The sequence below is a fragment of the Thunnus maccoyii genome, chromosome 13, assembly GCF_910596095.1.
Source record: "Thunnus maccoyii chromosome 13, fThuMac1.1, whole genome shotgun sequence".
Taxonomy (NCBI): domain Eukaryota; kingdom Metazoa; phylum Chordata; class Actinopteri; order Scombriformes; family Scombridae; genus Thunnus; species Thunnus maccoyii.
Genome location: NC_056545.1, coordinates 4,262,513 through 4,275,090, shown reverse-complemented (window position 1 = coordinate 4,275,090; position 12,578 = coordinate 4,262,513).

Genomic DNA, 12,578 nt, shown 5'->3' with positions numbered 1-12,578 from the left:
CCACTGTGGCTGCAGCTGATGAACAATTACCATCTGAAACAGACATGCTGCTTTCATAGCAGTGAAGCAATGAGTATGGTTGTGCCCTGAAGGCTGGAAAAATGAGCATGCACCTGGAAAGTTGCCAGTTGAAATCCCCAGACTGCCAGAGAGGGACTGGGAGGAGAAAGTGAATGACTGGCTCTTTCTTATGTTTGTATAGAAGACAATACAAATAAAGCTTAGGATGAATTGGACCTACTGTGAAATTTGATTGGGATGAATGGACCTTGATGTTCTTTCTCTCTGTCCCCAATCTCTTTTAATTTACTGGTGTTGTGGAGGATATGGTTCTCATCATTAATCAGCAAGACAAATGAATCCCCTGCTGCCTCAGTGTGAGAGAGTGCAAGAAAAAGAGAGAGAGAGGAAAAGAGGTGGAGGAAGAAAGGAAGGGGTGGGGTATATAAATCAAGTCTGCTTTGATTAATTCACCTTGGTCTAGAGGACATGGCTAATAAGATCTATTAGGTTGATATTCAGGATTCTCATGTATTGTGCTACATGTCAATAAAAAAAGAGGCCAGATCATTCAAAATGGGTAATTACACAAAGGCTAATGAAAATCTTTACATTTAGTGACACCAATTAGTAATGTTCAACTCAAATTACAATCATTAGAGTGGGTGATTATCTTACAGAGCTTCTGTTTTCTGAGTGATGTTGGTAAAAGCTATCAATTACGTCATGAATAAACAAAAGAAAGAATTCACTATTAAATACTGTACAGCACTTGATCACATGACAGTCAATGCATTTCTTTTAGGTTGGAGGTTTTGTCAGAGTAGTAAGAGCACCTATGCACTTTAAAGGGGAAACTGAAGAAATACTGTGGTAATAACACTTCCTAAAACTGTCATTCACACTATTGAACTGAATATTTTTGTGACTATGTCCCTTTAAATACAGTTTATTCTAGGTGAAGGAGCTGCCACTGATGAGCTGTTTTAGTGCACTCCCTCATCTGGCCACAAGAATGCACTCTAGCACCTTTTCAGAGCTCAAATGGAGTCACAGAGAGAGGCACTTTGGATGGAGGTCCAACAGGCAACATATAGAGCAAATTTACATTTCTCATAGATAAGACAGCCGTAAAACACAAAAAGTCCAACTGTACACACAATTCCCTAAAATCTACAAACCTTTTTTTTTTTTGCTTCATCACATGACAGTGACGAAAGACACCGAATGACACTGCACAGGGACCTTGTATTTTAAGACAACCCTCTGAATTTGGTTAGTGCAATTTTCTTGAGGTTGTTACTTGAAATTTCCAGCCCTATCATTAAAAAGTTCAATATGAGCTCATCAAGATGAATAAAAAAACTGTTTTATACTGATGCAGACTAATAGAAAGGCTAGTATTTCAAGAGAAAATAATTTCTGATATCCCTTATATTAGAAGAACACACATACAATCTGACAAGACAAGACAAGATGGGATGTGATCTAGATTGAAGATGCAAAAGAAAAGTTACAAATGGGAACCGCCATTAATAAGATGATGCATTACTTAAGATAAACAGCTCAACTTTTGCTTTTAATTAAAACAATAAAGAGTTTATAAAACTATTTTGACAGCATACAGTGTATTACTTACATGATTTATTTTTCACTTTATTTATCAGAAAAAACAGCCTGTACAACCTGGCTCACCTGTATTTAAGATGCTTTGAAACTCTCACCATGCCACACCATGGGCACTCCAGCTCTCCACATTTTCACTATTTTTTGATTCTTAACTTTTACACACACACACACACACACACACACACACACACACACACACACACACACCTCATGATACACGCATCCATTACATTACAAGAAGGAGCCAACTTGTAACAAATGGAGGCTCATCCAAGATCAAGTTTGTTTTTCTTTTTCTCGTCTTCCTTGAGTAAGTTTTGTGGACCTCTAGTATGGTATTTCTTGGACAAGTTAATGTTGGTTTTGTTGCCTTCTTTTTCAAACCTCATTTCAACTCTTGAGATGGTTATGTGAGTGGTTTAAAGTTGGGTTTTCAGCAATTATAGATATCTAGTATTGGGCATTGGTTGTCAGTTGTAGTAGCTGGAGTGTTGGTTGTTAGAGAATTTGAGTGTCCCAGGGTGGGAAAGCCAGGCTCTTTTTGAAGTCTGTGGTTAACTAAACAGTTTGTTCCTGTGAGGCATAGAGGATGGTTACCTTTGGAGTTACCTTTCCCAATAGGAATAAGGAACATTGTCCCCATGGGGGCTTGTTGATTTGTTATTTTAATTTATTGTTTTTATGCATAACACGATTAGACATTATGTCTTGGGTACATGTCCATGGCCGTCTAAATGAGTAACAGCAGTGCTGGGACTTTACCGAGTCATTGGGTTTTGTGTTTAAAACACTTATCGTGGCATACACAAAGACTAGGGTTGAGACAGGGAAGGTACTGTTGGATAAGTAGTTAGCCAGGTGAAAGGTACTCCAGAGGTTTAAAGACCTTAAAATGTCTGTACACCAGGTTCAAATGGTAAGGGTTTTGTGTTTAGCCTGGCTTATTCATGGTGATTGAATGGTAGTTTGATGGCTGCGTGCCATAACAGGTCTGTCTCGGTTGAGCATGATGGTAGTAGTGTGGTTACTTGGTATCAGATTTAGTTGGTTCTTTTGCCTCCATTGGTTAAAGAGTTATTATCTGGTTTGGTCCTGTTGAAAGGATGGCTACTGTGGAGGATTTTGTACAGTGTCCATGTGTGGAATTATTGGATAAGTGTACTTAAGACCAGTTGCTGAAAATTGCAGAACATTATGAAGTAGATCTTCCTAAACAGGGTCATAAGGAGGCTACATGGACCACTTTAAGGGCCCAGTCAGGACAGCTTGAAGTTTTGCTAGCACTAGCAGTCCCTATTTGTTCAAAAGGTGATGTGATGGCCACTGAAAAAGCAGCTGCTGGTCCTCTGTTGCAGGGAAGGTCAAGTTTTCCTTTGTCTGATTTCGGTGGATTAACATTTGAACAGAAAAAAATAAATCCTGCTGCTGCAGTACCAGCAGTAGTTCTATCTCACACAGGCTCAATCCTCTACTGGACTCTATACTCTCCTCCAATCACATGCACACAATCGCCCACTGAAATTTGCATGTATGTAGCTGGCAAATAAGGATGCACCTACCGATTACGTGTGCCTCACACAGTATGAAAGTCAGTGTCTCGCTGCTGCTCACATCCTTCTCCGAGGACCTCCTCCGTTTCAACTCTGGCAACAGCGGAACCATTTCTGGCTGTGTGATGTCTCCCTCCGCTGCAACAAGAGTGACCAAGAGCTCAAGATTACAGTGACGATGAGTGCCCTGCTTTGTCTGGTACCCCACTGCTGCTGCCGGACACCTCGGCTGAGACTGTCCCATCGGCTTTGCAGATGGATGATGACGTCATGCTCTCGTCTTTGTCTGCAATATCGCTGACCTTCGGAAATCCACCACCGACTTCAGTTTACAGTGATTTCCCAGAGGTTATGGCTATGGCAGTGGAGAGTGTAAGGCTCACACTGCCCCCTCTATCCTACCCAAACCGGTTAGCTAGCCATGTTAAGGCTTTTACAGCCTTGCTCATCTGGCTCAACCAGGCTTTGTTTTGCCTCCTCTCTCAGACATTTGGCAGTGTGTCGAAGCGTCTGGGAAGGAGCCACTGAAAACAAAGTCACCAGTCGCAGGACTGATTTCCTTCCTGAGAGTGCAGAGCCACACGGAGACAGGCTGTGCCGGTGTGCCCCCATTGGAAGACACCCTCACAGCCCTCCTGACTTCTCATGCAGCTGGCTGGTCAGCGAGCACGAAACCACTACCTCCACTGGTGCAGGATCGGGACACCATCAGCCCCTACTGTGTCAGCCCACTCCAAGACCATCTCGTCAGAGACACTGCAGCACCGGCCGTCCTGCAACCACAGAGTGGCCCTTGCCAGGACGCAAAGCACCAACAGACCCCTACAGAAGCTCTGCACATGGGGAGAGTCTGCGGCACTGAAATGACTGTCAGTGGGCGAGAGTGTCACATCGGCGCAGGCTAAGTTTAACAGCCCCTTCCCCCGGATGTGCTGGCAGAGTTCACTGGTCATGTTCATGTGTTCTGCTGTTACATCTTCCACGAAAGAGCTAAATTCCCCCCCCCTCCGGCCCTCCACAATGCTGTGATGATAGCGGCCAGCTGGTCACAGAGGCTGCGTAATGCAGAAAGTACTCACTCAGCTGGTGCCCCTGCCTCGCTTCCTTCAGTTAGGGAAGCAGACGGCGCGCAGCCTAATTCAGCTGCAGGCTGTGCTAGCTGGAAAAAGTCAGTACTGAGCTCACTCATGTTATGTTAGGCACGATGTTGTGAGAAAGAAACATATCCCGCCCGACATAGCAACACACAGGAGCAGATCTGTCTCCCGCTGTACTCACTAGTGCTGTTATCTATTGGACCAGCCCACATGGCTCGTCTCCCCGGCTAACAGTGATGCAGTGAGTGTCGTTATATCCCCACTGAAGAATAACACTTCGTGCCCACACACTGGCTGGGGAGAGGATGGTTCATATCTGTTTAGTGTCAGCACTGTCTCCTGCTGTTCTTGCTGCTACCCTTCACAGGACCAACATACACAGCTCATCTCTCAGGTCAACGATGGCGTGGCCAGCAGCATTACTTCCTCCATAGAGAGTAATGCCCTAGGCCTGCACATGAACCGAGGAGAGGAGACATCACGTCTGTTCCGCTCCCCTCCAGTTATTTCCATGGGAAATATGGAGGCGAACAGACACACTGACACAACATCAAACGCTGTGTTGAGGCAGCCGACAGTGATGCATTCAGGGACCACACCGTTGGCTTGGTCCTTTCAATATTGGCCCCCCATGGGCTAATCTTCCATTTATGGAAGCGAATCGGAGTACTACAGCTTTCTGGCTTTCTAGCTTTCTGGCCCAGCTGGTCACTTGCCCTCTGACACAGTTTTACAAGGAATTGCATCACAGCTGTACATTCACGGAGTGGATGGACAAACACTGACACTGGGTTTTTCTCTCCAGTTCGGTTGTGTTCCTCCTCTGCTCTTGGGCATCAAGGAGATAAATTTAGAGGAGATAGATTCTCTCTCCAGGGAGATCCAGGACCTGTTGCTGTCTCAATCATTCCCACTCACAACAGACAGAGGGGGTTATATTCAGTGTACTCCTGGCCCCCAAGAAGACTGGAGGTTTCAAACCCATTTTGGATCTCCGGATCCTGAACCAGTGCATCGCTGACAGACGGTCTGCATGCTAACCTTCAGGAGATTGCTGGTACTGGTTCAACCAGGCGAATAGTTCACCACCATTGACCTGAAAGATGCATATTTTCAGGTTCCTGTATTTCAGCTTTCAGGGGATAGCCTACCAGAACAACAGGCTACCGTTTGGCTACTCCCTGACTCCTTGCACATCCAGCAAGTGTGTGGATACTGTGTTGCAACCACTGCACAACCAGAGCATGAGGGTCTTGTTCTACTTAGACAACCTGATTGGCATGGTCAGGCCCAGGGAATGGGCCATTTTCCACACAACCAAGTTGGTGCTTGGATACCAAGAGGCACAAACACCGCATGGTGAATGTTCCCCCATCAGTGCAGGAGGACTTGTGTTACTGGGGTCCCCACAGCATCTGTCAATGGGGACACCACTGGGTCAAGTGACCTCCTACATAGCGGTGAACACAGATGTGCCCCTGATGGGGTGGGGGAGCACCTGCCTGAGGAAAGTGAATGGTGGTGTGTAGCATTAAGAGGAAAACTGACAAGATAAGAGCAGTTGTTGGTCATCCTGATAGCCCTGGACCACTGTTTGGTGCCATGGTATGCAGAGATGATGGTTGGCAGCCTAGCCCTGTTTCATCCCCAAAGTTTGGGGGGCTCTGTCCCAGGAGATTGGCTCGATAGGCGCACTACCCATGTTGGGCCAACCTCTCCAGGCTTTGCTCCTGAGAGGGACAGGGTTATGCAGGCTGGACTGTCTACATGTGTTGCAAACCATCCGGACAGTGAGAGTAGGATCCACCATTACTTGCTACAAGCAAAGTGGTTGGGGTTCCTACGTTGGTGCAGGGAAAGGAGATTAGACCCCCTGTCATGTGCAGTGGGAGAGGTTCTCTCCTTTCTACAATATCCGGTGGAAAAGGGGCTGTCTCATGCGATTATTAAAGTGTGTGCATTACTGAATGTGATTTCCTCCTGTCATGATGTATTTGGTGACAGACCTTTGTGAAACATTTCTTACAGTGGGTTAGGAGACAATGCCCAGTGAAGCATGTCTCCACAACCCAGTGGAAACTATCCTGAGGCACTAGTGAGTGATTCCCATGAGCCTCTGGAGCGTTCCTCCCTGAAGGCATAGTCATTCAAGACAGCTTTGCTGCTTGCGCTGACCTCAGCTAAGAGGTCCTGGGCAATATATGCCCGCATCCTCCAATGATCCAAGATGACTTGGGGAATGTGGTGTACAGGATGTCTGTTGTATGATTTATGACCCCTGGAAGGTTAGGCCATGGTTACACTCAGGTTCATGTTGAGGTTAATTGGGCTGGGTTGGAACCCCTACTGCTCTGCTGAAGAGGCTTGGTTCATAAAGTAGTAGGCAAACCACGGCGACTAACCCATAGCCAGGCGGGCTCAGTGAGGCTAGTCTGATGACATGTTGTGGCAGGGTGAACATTCATCGGGCTCTGCCTACTATACCCATAGAGTCCAGTAGACGCCTTATTTAATAGTATATTAATATTTTTCATAATAACAATGTATCAAATGACAATGTGTAATGTGAGAAGTGTTGCTTGAAGTGATGAACCTACAGAGAATTATCAGCAACTCTACAGCTCCCCTCAACTTTACGGAGCTTTATAGGGAGTTTCAGCTCATTGTTTAGCTGTCCAGCTGCAACTTTACTGTTTTAGTTTCTTGTTTTGCAGCAGACAGCTGTTTTCATAGAAAAAACTCTAAAATCCCACTGTACAGTATCTGCTTTTTACCAAATGGCAAACAGACATGATTGAGCAGAGCCAAATAGTTGAACTCTGGTAGAAATCAAAAGCAGAGCTAAAGGAAAGTGAATATGGGCTAACATTCATGCAGGAAACTCCAAATCAATGATAATGTTGCTCCGAAACGGCTGGCCAAGTGGCCAAAAAAAGATAGTCATTGCAGATTTAACCATAGCTCTGTCAGATCATAAAACAGTTTTATTTTTGAAAATACATTGTTATCTTGCTGATAAGGGCATTAGATCAGAGAGTTATACTTGTACTGTACGTGTCTTTCTGGAGGCCATGAGCCAACAATATGTTTTGTCATTTAATTTGACTTGTTGAAAGAAAAAAAAAAGCAATGTAAATTAAATAAAATTAACTTTACTCAAGAACAAAGGCAATTAGTGATTAGGCAAAAACAGTGATGTATTGAAAAGAAAAGTTATCACAAAAAATAAACAAATATCAAGCTTTCATATCATAGAACTAAAACAAATATGGTTTTGTGCATCAGAACCCATGTGTGGTTCAACAAAAGGGCAGTCATAAATCTTTGGCTGGCTTTACAGCTTATATTTGCTCTTTTTTAATATAAATTAAGAGTTGAAGTTATATTGCATCTTATTGTTATAGTGTTGCTGTTGTCAAGGACACATTTGGCTAATGGTACTGTGTGCAATTCCATCTACTAAATCAAGGTTCCCCGTAAATTAATGTGGATAAGAGAGCTCAGATCACAGAGCAGTCAACCTTCTTTCAACAAGCTGTAAACCCCCCAGTGGACCAACTGACTTGCTCTTGGAATCAAAGTTAAGTTTCACTTGAGGTTGAGCTACTACAGGTCTCTTAAAACATCAGAAGCATGGCCATGGGGTTTCCTCTCTGTACTCTACAGCTGCCCTCTTAACACGACGGGTCGGCTCGGTCCTTCCACCCACTGCCCATATCAGAAGGTCTTCATGGAGCAAATACAGACAAACTTCCTGTGAAAAGAAACAAAATTCTTCTTCTTGCCTCTGGGAGCATATCATTTATAGTCATGTTGACAGGCACACATACTGTGTATAATAAACACACAAGCAAAAAGCCATAGATTAAACACAGCAAGGCCTTGAATGCCATGAAGGAAGCTAAAACACTTAGAAGGCAAAGATTAACAGCCTGACCAGTGACCAAGACCCTTTAGCCTTCATTTAGACCTTCAGGGGGTGAGTGCATTTGCAATCTAACACAACACACACTGCAACTGCATTCAACTCTAAGCGTATAAATGTTTTGTCTCTGTCACTACACCCCATATGTAAATGATGGGTGGGAGGGGTGGGGGGTGGGACTACACTATGCCGAAAAACTACACAGTGGTTTTCAGTTGTGAAATTTGTTTGGACTTGTTAGTCAGACTTATTGCAATAGTGGTCACTACATGTCAAGCAAGCAATTTTTACGTGTCCAGCAAACAATTTATGAAGTTCTGCAGTGATATTACATTTAAATTCTTTCATTTAGGGATTACAAATTGAAATTTACATTGTATATGACGTAAGTACCTGTTTCTTAACACAACATATGTACCATATATTAAACAGTCTTGTGCCTATGTACCATACATAACATAGGTACAAGACTGTTTTCTTTCTTTTTACTGTTTCCATTCACTATGTACAGAAAAGCAACAAACTGACAAATCCTTCCACAGAGCCTTGGTTGCTTAAATTGAATTAATCTGATGAAATCTTTTGAAATTATGGCCAGTCATTTTTCTGGTTCAATTTTTCTGCAACTTGAAATAGAAATAGACCTACAGTGATAATACAAACTCTGACTAGGAAACTAACAGCCAATAAAGTACATTGTACTACAAATTGGGGCAAACCCAACTGAAAAGGGTCAATGACAGGCAAACACAAGGTGCACAACACCAAAAAACAATGACAGGCATTCATACAAGTGCACCAAGACCAAGAGGGTCCTCAGAGCCCTAGGCACTTGACTTCTCTGCATAGTTCTCACACTACTGGATGGAGAGCTACTTGAATCCCTCTCTCAATCTGATGGTCACAGCCCCAAGTGCTCCCATAACCACTAAGACTATGACTACTTCCACTATGATTTTCTGTTATTTTTTATCATTTGTTATGATGTCAGATGTCTATGTTAAACATGGTCAAAGTCTCAAAAGTTGAGGTGAACATATGTTAAAATGGTCCCTGAAAGCAAGAAGCCAGGGCTTCAGCCTGCTCTGAACACTTTGCTTGCTTGGGTTGTTTATGTTGTCCACTCATGTATTTCAGATTTTATTTGGCCTTGAATATATAGATGTGTTTGAGAGGTTTGTATTTCGAGTAAAGAATGAGAAAAAGAAGTGAAATCCTACTACTACTGTTTGTTCACATAGCCAGCCAAGCTGGAAGCTGACCAATCAGAACAGAGTGAACTCATTAGGAGGGGTGCTTTAAAGAGACAGGAGCTAAAACGGGCTATTTCAGACAGAAGCTGAACTGAGAGGATGCATAAAGAGCCAGTGTAAGATAAACAGGCGTTTTTTGATTTGTAAATTATGCAAAGATATTCAAGTGGAACCTGAGAATATAAATATAGACCTAGAAATGTGCATGATATGTCCCTTTTAAGGTCACTGAGCTGCATTTTGACCTCAAAGTTGGAGAAACCATAGAATGATATGTTGTGATGGCTGCTCTTGCTTTGCTGGTTGCTGCTGACTCATTTGTGTCTGTCATGCCTGGGTCCATTATGGAAATAAAAAGCTATATTTTAGATTTTTTTATTCTTTGTCATGGTTTAATTTTATGCATAACACCTTGTTTGTATTGCATGTTATTTGTTTTATTTTATTTCATTTTGTATTTTTTATCTTTGCATTGAATATGTGTCCATAGTTTTAGTTTTCATCTGTACTTTTTTTTAGTTTTGTGACTATTTGGATGTAACTGTGTTATTTGTAAGTTCTTTCTGACAGAATCCAACCAAACCATGCGACCGCTGACCCTCATTATTCTATAGAGTACATAAACTGGGTGACTTGCATATGTATATCCAATATGAGATCAGGTGAGGTCAAGATAGCTATAGCTTCCCTTCATTCATAAAGAGTACTATTTCTACACAAAATCATAAGAAAACCGGCACAACCCCCCTCCCCTCCATTCAGTTTTTGTTGCATATAACAATATAAAATAAACATAAACAAGTCACGCACAAATTGCAGTTGAAAATAAAACAATCATAACAAATGCTGAACGGCATAGAGCAATTTTCTGCCGGAGTCAAACAAACAAATGTCTAGGTGCTGTTTTAACTGATAAGTGGCTGTGCCTTTGATTTCACAAATAACAATGACAACAACCCACAGAGGAGGGAGTCATGTCTGAATGGAGGTGATTCTTTAACAAAAAACAAGCACCGTTAATGCACCTTTGTTAAAATGACTGAGGGCTCTTCTCAGTAATGGGGGCAAAAGGGGAAAAACATCAAGCTAAAGTAGTTGGACAATAGTTAGAGATTTGTGAAGTTCAATAAACAAAATTTTCTCTTAAAGGAATAGTTCAACATTTTGGGGAATATACACATATCCGCTTTTTATCAAGGGTTAAATGAGAAGATAAATACCGCTATCATGTCTATCCATTAATTATGAAGCTAAGCCATGCTGTAAACCATTAGAGGATGGTATAAACAACCATATAGTGCCTCTTCTGCTAACCTTGTGATAGGTGAGAACACCTGTAACCATGGTAACTATACACATCAAAGATGGAGATGTGCTCAGAGGACATACAAATTAAGAATGAACGCACGAACACACGTCTCTCCAACTCTCTCTCCATATTGCCCTGCTAGCTACTACGACCCACAGACGGCGGAGTGTGGTTTTGTCTGTGTGGCTAGCTACTTGCCCAAAATCACATTTGATTGGATGAACTTTTGCAAATGCCCCTGAGTGCAGGGTGAGTCATCAAACATTTGAAACCGTTTTACAGGAAGAGAAAAGACAGGGATTAAATTATTTACAAATTCATTTAGAGCTTCGCTTCAGAATTTCCCTATTTAAAGTGACTTTAGCATCAGTGGTTTTAACTATTGTTAACATTAGTTTTAGCTTGTTTTCCTTTGGTATTAGTGCAAATTTGTCAAAACAAATTTGTCAAAACAAATTTGCAGCTCTGAAATTCATCCTACAAAATGGGAATGACAAAGGGAGATTTTTTGCAAACAGTAAATAGTGTCAGTAAAAACAGAAGCTACATGTTTGTGAATTTTCTTTACTTAACGTTAAACCTGCAGTGCAGAACTTTTACATATAAATGTAATGTTCATGACATTCAAACGCTTGCCAAATGAGTTTACACAATGCCAATTAAGCCTATCACCGCCTGATAAATCTCTCTGTATTTCACAGTAAGGAGTTTTTAAATCTCATGTCAGGGGCGACATTCCCGCGCTGGTCATTTGGCTGTCAATCATCTAGACTTTCTAAATGTTATTGGACCAAATGGATCAAATTCTGATAGTGAAACGAGTCATTTTGCAATGGTTGCGTGATGCTCAAGACAATTTATCCACCGTTACGGCAGTAGGTTACGGCAAGCACGTACTGGCCATCATTCATACTGGGACACATCCCGGTGGGCTGTCAAAAATACATTTTTGGTTTTGGACCATCAAAACCGGCCCTCTCTGTGTGCCCGTCATTCAGGGTGTGCATGAGAGCATGCTGCATGTCTGTGTCAGGCCATATTTAGACCAAATCAGGCTTTGTGGTGCACCACTGCAGGGTTGAGCGGAGGTGTGTGGGTGTGTTTGTGCTCTAGAACTTAATCGCTGTGAAACAATCAGAAAGTAACGTTTTATTGATCTGATTCACCGGCCTTCTCGCTACCACCGCTCCCTCTCGTCATTCGCTCAGACAGAAAAGTCTACTTTTAATGTTGTCAAACGAAGAGAAATGTCCTCCCCTCATAACGTCTTTGTACTCAGGCAATCACAGCTGAACGTCCCTGTTTACTCTCACTGCCAGAAAGGGGAGACAAAAGTCCCACACTCCAGCTTTAAATAATCAACAGTGTCAGTTAGCTAACCAGCTAATGTTAGCCCAGAGTTAAAAGCCTTTTTGCTAACATGTTCTTGTTCAATTGCTATTACATGCAATATATTGTAGTGTTAATAAGTGTCATTCTCTCATAGTTCTAGATGGTTAATGATAGGAGGGTGGTTTGATAATAAACATAGAAGTCAAAACAGAGGATTACTGGTAACAACTTGGTTTATTGTGAACATTAAGATATGCATTGTTAAACTGTGCCCCCTCAAAAAAAAAAAAAAAATGATGCCAAAGCCTGTACATTCATAAGTTTGGTGAAATATTACCAAGCCGATGTATGTGCTGCAGCCACTCCTTTGTAAAAGCTGTATTTGTTTAGTCACAGCTACTCATGACAAAAACCAGCAAAATGGAGAAAAGCTTGTCTTTGATGATTAGAGCTATCCCGATAAACTGAAAGCTTGTTACCACA